The following is an 8798-nucleotide window of genomic DNA, read 5'->3' as shown; positions in this document are numbered from 1 at the left end:
TCCTGGCCTATTGTTTATAATACAGTGGCACAATCAACACATGCCCTCCATTAACATCTGCTGTACCTCAACTGCCATGCATACCCACTAATCTGTCTGCTACTATTTTAATACAACTCATGAAATGAACAGTTGAGCTTACACTCGAACAAATTTCTACCATTTAATTTCTGCACAAGTGAATTAAATATGTGGCATCAATGTTTCACACCGTGGTATTTCTCCTTGACAGTCAATGGTGTGAGTCTTTTTGAAACAAATCAGCTGGTCTTTCTAAGAGTTCCCGAGGTGGTGCGAGTAAGTGCGGTGAAAGGTTGCTGATCCTCATGGAGACTTTGGGCGATGGATGTAGCATTGCAGCTCCCTTGGTACTGGGTTATAAGATGACCCTGTAACCACAGGTAGAGTTTCTGACTGGCTGCTCCTGCTGGCTTACTGGCACTTCCTTAATCCTTTGAGGTGACTAGCTAACTTGGTCAGATTTGGCATCACCATGAGAGTGCTGCTTTATCGTTATAATTAATAACCAGGAAATAGGGGGCCCTGAATGGGTGCACTGACATCTGCCCTGATTGCCTGATCGGTGTCGTAAAATAAAAAAAACAGTCAAATAGAGAGGATAAAACCCCTGGTCCAGATGGATTGCATCCACGTTACTGAAAGAAGCAAGGGAAGAGATAACAGCAGCATCATTATAAATATATGTGTAAAATTTAATCAGAAAAGAGAATAGTGCCAAAGGACTGGGGGATAGCAATGTTATTCCTATATTTAAAAGGGGAGATAGAACTAAAGGGAGGAGGAGGCTCTGTAAACATCTCCATCCTCAATGATGTCGGAGTCCAGCACGTTAGTACAAAAGACAAGGCTAAAGCGTTTGCAACCATCTTCAGCCAGAACTGCCGAGTAGATGATTCATCTCGGCCTCCTCCTGATACCCCACCATCAAAGAAGCCAGTCTTCAGCCAATTCGATTCACTCCACGTGATATCAAGAAATGGCTCAGTGCACTGGATGCAGCAAAGGCTATGGGCCCCGACAGCATCCCGGCTGTAGTGCTGAAGACTTATGCTCCAGAACTAGCTGCGCCTCTAGCCAAACTGTTCTAATAGAGTTACAACACTGGCATCTACCCGACAATGTGGAAAATTGCCCAGGTATATCCTGTCCACAAAAAGGAGGACAAATCCAATCCGGCCAATTTCCGCCCGATCAGTCTACTCTCAATCATCAGCAAAGTGATGGAAGGTGTCGTCCGCAGTGCTATCAAGCGGCACTTACTCACCAACAAACTGATGCTCAGTTTGGGTTCAGCCAGAACACTCGACTCCAGACCTCATTACAGCCTTGGTCCAAACATGGACAAAAGAGCTAAATTCCAGAGGTGAGGTGAGAGTGAATGACCTTGACATCAAGGCAGCATTTGACCGAGTGTGGCACCAAAGAGCCCTAGTAAAATTGAAGTCAATAGGAATCAGCAGAAAACTCTCCAGTGGCTGGAGTCATACATAAGGAAGATGGTAGTGGTTGTTAAAGGCCAATCATCTCAACCCCAGGGCATTGCTGCAGGAGTTCGTCAGGGCAGTGTCGTAGGCCCAACCATCTTCAGCTGTTTCATCAATGACCTTTCCCCCATCATAAGGTCTGAAATGGGGATGTTCGCTAATGATTGCACAGTGTTTCGTTCCACTCGCAACCTCTCAAATAATGAAGCAGTCCGAGCACACATGCAGCAAGACCTGGACAACATCCAGGCTTGGGCTGATAAGTGGCAAGTATTCGTGCAAGACAAGTGCCAGGCAATGACCATCTCCAACAAGAGACAGTCTAACCCCTTCCCTTGACATTCAACGGCATTACCATTGCTGAATCTCCCACCATCAACATCCTGGGGGTCACCACTGACCAGAAACTTAACTGGACCAGCCATATAAATACTGTGGCTACAAGAGCAGGTCAGAGGCTGGGTATTCTGTGTTAAGTGACTCACCTCCTGACTCCTCAAAGCCTTTCCACCATCTACAAGGCACAAGTCAGGAGTGTGATGGAATAATCTCCACTTGCCTGGATGAGTGCAGCTCCAACAATACTCAAGAAGCTCAACATCATCCAGGACAAAACAGTTCACTTGATTGGCACCCCATCCACCACCCTAAACATTCATTCCCTTCACCACCGGTGCATATGTGGCTGCAGTGTGTACCATCCACAGGATGCACTGCAGCAACTCGCCAAGGCTTCTTCGACAGCACCTCCCAAACCCGCGACCTCTACCACCTAGAAGGACAAGGGCAAATGGCACATGGGAACAACACCACCTGCACATTCCCCTCCAAGTCACACATCATCCTGACTTGGAAATATATCGCCGTTCCTTCATCATCGCTGGGTCAAAATCCTGGAACTCCCTTCCTAACAGCACTGTGGGAGAATCTTCTCCACACGGACTGCAGCGGTTCAAGAAGGCGGCTCACCACCACCTTCTCAAGGGCAATTAAGGATGGGCAATAAATCCTGGCCTCGCCAATGACGCCCACATCCCATGAATGAATAAAAAAAAAGTCTGCGGAACTATAGCCCAGTTAGCTTAACATCGTTGGTAGGAAAGGAAATGGAATCCTTGCACAAAGATGTAATTGAAAAACATCTAGAAACCGAAAATATAATAAATAATAATCAGCACGGATTCCAAAAGAGAAGTTCATTCTTGACCAACCTTATTGAATTCTTTGAAGAATTAACAAAAATGTAGATAAGGGTATGTTGGACATGTTGGAGAGTTAAGGGTTAATCGTTGAACTGACCTGTATAACAATAGCTGGTCATGGAGCAACAGGCTTTCTAAGATAAATAGGAAACCAGCTAGGTTTCTTGGAGAAGGAAGAATGGATTATATGGTCTACTTCCAATGTCTGATAATGATCTGCAAGGAATGCCTGTGCAAAGAGATAGTGACTGTGATGATATCGACCATGAGTGATTAATGTATAACTTCAGTGACTAGTGTAATAAACAAAGGCAGAGGGATCAATTAACCATGGTATAGAGTGGATGTTTAGGTAAATAAGCTGTCAATAAACTCTTATTGAAAGGTTCTGAGAACAAACAGATCAAAGACCTGTTTATGGAATGTACCTTTGAAGTAAGCAACAAAGACTGCTTACATTAATAAGTTGTTCTTGAATGAATCTAAGAACAGATAAATCATGAGGTCTTATCTGTGAAATGTACCTTCGAAATAAGCAAACTAAGGTGTATAAGAAGGATGGTTTTCCAGGGTTGGTTGGAGAGCTCGAAAGAAAGAGAAATCCAAAGTTATTCCTGTGTAGGGTGCAAATTGATCAACTCTGCTGTATGTGAATAAAATCTGCTCTGTATATTCCACTATCGAGTGTTTCATACTTACTCGAAGCATGTCATTGTGAACCTTACAGGAAGGAGTTTAACAATTGGTGCCGTGAATTCGTTCAACAAATACACGCGTGGTGAATACGATTTAATTTAACTTCGACAGTGCAAATAACTAGCTCCTGTCAGTCACAATCTAGAGAATAAGATGGAATCAGACAAGATAGAAAGTTTCTCGACCAAGTTTATCCCTTTTAAAATTTCTAACTGAGAGGTAAAGGGGAACATCTGACTTTTCCAAAGCAATTTTAAAAGGGAGCTGGGATGAGATTGAGCAGGCACTGGAGAATGTGTGTCAGCCGAAACAAAAAGACAGGAGACAGAAATCATAGCTGTTGCAGGGATTGCGTCTGGGAATAGGCATCCTCTGGAACCAGCACGATCAGACACAGGCTGAAACTAGAGTCTTAAAGGCAGAAATAGAGGAGCTTACAAAGGACTGAGATGCTGTCAGAGTCCATGCTGTACAAGCTACTAATTCCTTCCTGGTTAGTCACAATGGTATGGAATGAATGCACAATGAGGGAGAGGAATTGGAAGATGAAGTACACAGCTTAGAAGGTGAGGTGGACAGACTACAGATAGAAAAGGTGCTGGAAAAAGTGTGCCAGTAGAAAGAAAAAGACAGTGGCCCTGGGATGAAAAAGAAACCGGCGAGATGGTTGTTCGACTTTGTGGGTCACTTCTGTGCACAGAAAAGTGAGGCCAACGTGGGTGATCTAATGAAAAGAGGAAGAACGGTCTGAGGTGTTGTTCATGAATTCAGGAAAGGAAGCTGAGGATGAGAAACTGTTACAGAAACAGTTGGAGATGAAAGCAATGGGAGCAGCTTGCTCAGAAGCACTTCAAGGTTATGTAGAAATGGGTCGCCTCAAAACTGATAAGATGTTCAGTGAAAAGGTAAAATGTGGGAGTTGCAAGCATGGTGTAAAGGGTTGTGGAATCAGAGTTGGAATGTTGAAACCAGCAGTGAGAGAGGCTGTTCCAGAGGGTGAACTGAGAAAAGGACCAGGACTCTCGACTGGATTCTTAACATCCCCTTCACCTTTTACTCTATGTTATTACACTCCTCCTGTGTACCAACAGAGAAAAGTGTTAAGAATTGTGCAGGAGGCAACAGGCTTGGGTGAGGACACAGAATGTGAGCTTGAGACTTTGAATCAGTACAGAATGGGGTTAAGTAGCAAGGATGTGATAGCTGTTAATAAACTGACAGGACCCTTTGATCTCATGATTGACAAAGTGACCGTGAAGGAGAAAAAAAGAATGATTAGAGGATCTACTCCTATCTATGTGATAACAATCCGGAGACATCGTGTAGTTGGATTGTAGTACAGAATTGTTTCACAGAGTGGTTAAGTCAGAGGAATTTTTTTTCGGAATTTAATTGTATTAGGATCTTTGTGCAAGTTTTCAAGGCACAAAAACTTTAAAAATAAAATAGAATGTGGTTCTTTTTCATTTGGTGAAGTTTTTTCAAGTTTATTTGAAAGCTGTGGAAGCTGCATGCTGCAAGCTCACACTGGTTAATGAGGTCTGGGATGAAAAAAAATCCGGCGAGATGGTTGTTCGACTTTGTGGGTCACTTCTGTGCACAGAGAAGTGAGGCCAACGTGGGTGATCTAATGAAAAGAGGAAGAACGGTCTGAGGTGTTGTTCATGAATTCAGGAAAGGAAGCTGAGGATGAGAAACTGATGCAGAAACAGTTAGAGATGAAAGCAATGGGAGCAGCTTGCTCAGAAGCACTTAAAGCTCACACTGGTTCATGAGGTCTGGGTCTATCTTTTTTTAACTGCTAAGAAGTAAATTAATTCCATAAGCAGCTTTGCTTTTTTTTTGCTTTCTAGTATGTGATTGACTCTGTTTAATTCTTGGAATCAGTCAGGAGAAGGAGAAAAAGCTGGAGTAAGCGATGAAAACATTGTTTCTCCTACAGATGACTGTTGATAAAGAATCCCTGATAGTGAATCCAGTAATGATCCAAGGAGACAGAGAGAAAAAAGCATTGTGGTACAACCTTCTCATCTGTGGTATGTTGTTTATCATGGTGGCAACAATATTGTTGGTGTGTACTGGTATATAAAAAAACGTTCATCTCTGAAACTTTCATCTCTGTCCCAGCAGGCCCTGTTACACATCAGGCTAACTGGGTGGAAGAAGCAAATGATCCCTGTCCTATCTCTGGGACTGCTTTGACTGATGTGACCTGAAATGAGATTTGTGTTGGTATAATGGCTCGATGAAATGTTTTGAGAATCAATGGATCAGTTGTGGACCGCATAATAAAGATCCTTACAAGAACGCGGGGACAATACTATATCACTATTATGTTTCATCCTGGTGCCCATCCCCCAGCCAAATTTGTTTAAGTATTGGAGAAAGTGCAAAAAAGATTGACAAGGATGATACCAGAAGTGAAAGGGTAGAGCTATCAGAGAAGGTTGGACAGGCTGGGACTGTTTTCCCTAGAAGAGGAAAAGAGAAGAGTGCGAGGTGACCTGATCGAGGTCTTTAAAATTATGAAGGGGTTCGATAGGGTAGTCATAGAGAAAACATTTCCATTTATTATTAGTCCAACACAAGGGGTCATAAATATGAGATAGTCACTAATAAATTCACTCAGGAATTCAGGAGAAACTTCTTTACCCAGAGAGTGGTAAAAATGAGGAACTTGATATGGAGAAGTTAAGGTGAACAGCATAGTTGCATTTAAAGGAAAGTTAGATAATAACATGAGGGAGAAATGAATGGAAGGATGTGCTGATAAGGTTAGATGCAGTAGAGTGAGTGCAGGTTCGTGTGGAGTATAAACACTGGAACAGACCTGTTGGGCCGAATGGCCTGTTTCTGTGTGTAATGCTGTAATTCTATGCATCCTTAGCTCAGAGGGAGTTCCAGCTTTCTATTTTATTTCTAACTTTCTCAAAGAATTTGAGCCGGTTACACAAGGAGGAACTTCAGCAACATGCTACCAATTTCTCCACAAGCTATTGCTATAGTGCCACTCCTGCAATCTAACCCTTAATAGTTTGCATTATTTGACCCAGGTTAAATCAATGGGCTGCTCGTTGTGTGGATCTGATTTGTACCTGGATTAAATATAGATAATACTCGTAAATCTATTGTGGCCCTTTACACAGACCAAGGAAATGGTGGGGTAGACTTTTGTCTTCACTGCCTGGGCGGTGCAGATCACACATCTTTTATAGAACCCACCTAACTTTCATCGCAGCAAGATCAAGGCAATGAAAGGCAGAAATAAAGAGCATGCGATCCACCATGCCAAATTTCCGACCAGGAATTAACAATTCAAATCTACAACGAGACATCTTTTAGTTGTTTATTGTATCAGGTCGAGATGGTTACAGCGCCACCACTGGATAAAAGAAGAATAACAAATGGACCACGGTATTTTTTGGCCGGTCCAGTAAAGTTTCTGGTCAATGGTGACCCCCAGGATGTTGATGGTGGGGGATTCGGCGATGGTAATGCCGTTGAATGTCAAGGGGAGGTGGTTACACTCTCTCTTGTTGGAAATGGTCATTGCCTGGCACTTGTCTGGCACGAATGCAATTTGCCACTTATCAGCCCAAGTCTGGATGTTGTCCAGGTCTTGCTGCATGCGAGCACGGCTGCTTCATTATCTGAGGGGTTGCGAATAGAACTGAACACTGTGCAATCATCAGTGAAGATCCCCATTTCTGACCTTATGATGGAGGGAAGGTCATTGATGAAGCAGCTGAAGATGGTTCGGCCTAGGACACTGCCCTGAGGAACTCCTGCAGCAATGTCCTGGGGCTGAGATGATTGACCTCCAACAACCACTACCATCCTTTGTGTTAGGCATGACTCCAGCCACCGGAGAGATTTCCCCCTGATTACCAAATTGACTTCAATTTTACGAGGGCTCCTTGGTGCCACACTCGGTCAAATGCTGCCTTGATGTCAAGGCCAGACACTCTTATCTCACCTCTGGAATTCAGCTCTTTTGTCCGTGTTTGGACAAAGGTTGTAATGAGGTCTGGAGCCGAGTGGTCCTGGCGGAACCCAAACTGAGCATCGGTGAGCAGGTTATTGGTGAGTAAGTGCTGCTTGATAGCACTGTCGATGACACCTTCCTTCACTTTGCTGATGATTGAGAGTAAATTGATGGGGCGGTAATTGGCCGGATTGGATTCATCCTGCTTTTTGTGGACAGGATATACCTGGGCAATTTTCCACATTGTCGGGTAGATGCCAGTGTTGTTGCTGTACTGGAACAGTTTGGCTAGAGGCGCAGCTAGTTCTGGAACACAAGTCTTCAGCACTACAGCCGGGATGTTGTCAGGGCCCATAGCTTTTGTTGTATCCAGTGCATTCAGCCGTTTCTTGATATCACGTGGAGTGAATCAAATTGGCTGAAGACTGGCTTCTGTGATGGTGGAGATCTCAAGAGGAGGCCGAGATGGGCCATCCACTTGGCACTTCTGGCTGAAGATGACTTTTGCCTCGTAAGAGGGAATCCGGAAATTAAGGCCACTTGTTCTTTGAGACATCCTGTGGAAGAATTAACAAGAACATGGTAACCATTACTGTTACTGTTAAAGAGTGAACCTCTGATTTCTGCAGATTGGGGAATGTGTTGCCAACTGAAGGATTTTATATATGTATTTTGCTATTTTGTTGCTTCAAATTCTGTAGAATCATGTCTTCTGGATTCTTTTTTTGCTGCAGCCAGACTGCTTCATGATTTTTTTTGCGTTCACCTGAGATGAGGTCCCTGATTTTAAACTGCCCCCACCTGACGGAGAAAGGGGTGAGGTGAGGGGTGTGGAGTTTAAACAATGCGAGTCACTTACCTCCCTGGTCCTGCTGCCTTCCTGCTACGTCCTGATATTAACCTTTTCTTTTGAGCAAGACACCTGCAGGAAGGAAGTGGGGTCCTACTTTAAATATGCAGATTGGATCTGATGATGTCATTCGGACCCAATTTGCAATTTTAACCTGAGGCCTGAGTGGGGAACAGTGACGACTCCCCCATCAGGCAAACGTGTTGGGAGCCGGATCCTGGGCCAGAAAAGGCCCTGTAAAGTTTTTATTTTAGGTTTTCTCATGGGCCTCACAAGGAATCCTTGGGCCAACCTTGCACTGCGCTTCACCCCTCCCGAACTTTGACAGATTTTACCCCCGCCAAGATCGAGGCCGGAGCCTTCCACCCTCCCGATCCCTGCCAACAGCCTTTCCCCCCTCCCGATCCTTGCCGACAGTCTTCCCCCTCCCCACCCCCCCCCACTGACCCCCGGTAACCTTTAACACGGGTCCCCAGGAGCGGCCTGCTGTCGGCAGATGCACACTCCCCTGTGCCGGCCATGCAGACCATCTGGCCGGTTGTCAGGCAGGATTTATTTAA

The sequence above is a fragment of the Heptranchias perlo genome, chromosome 7 (assembly GCF_035084215.1).
Source record: "Heptranchias perlo isolate sHepPer1 chromosome 7, sHepPer1.hap1, whole genome shotgun sequence".
NCBI lineage: Eukaryota > Metazoa > Chordata > Chondrichthyes > Hexanchiformes > Hexanchidae > Heptranchias > Heptranchias perlo.
The sequence above is the reverse complement of the archived record's forward strand: the minus strand, read 5'-3'. Positions refer to the sequence as shown.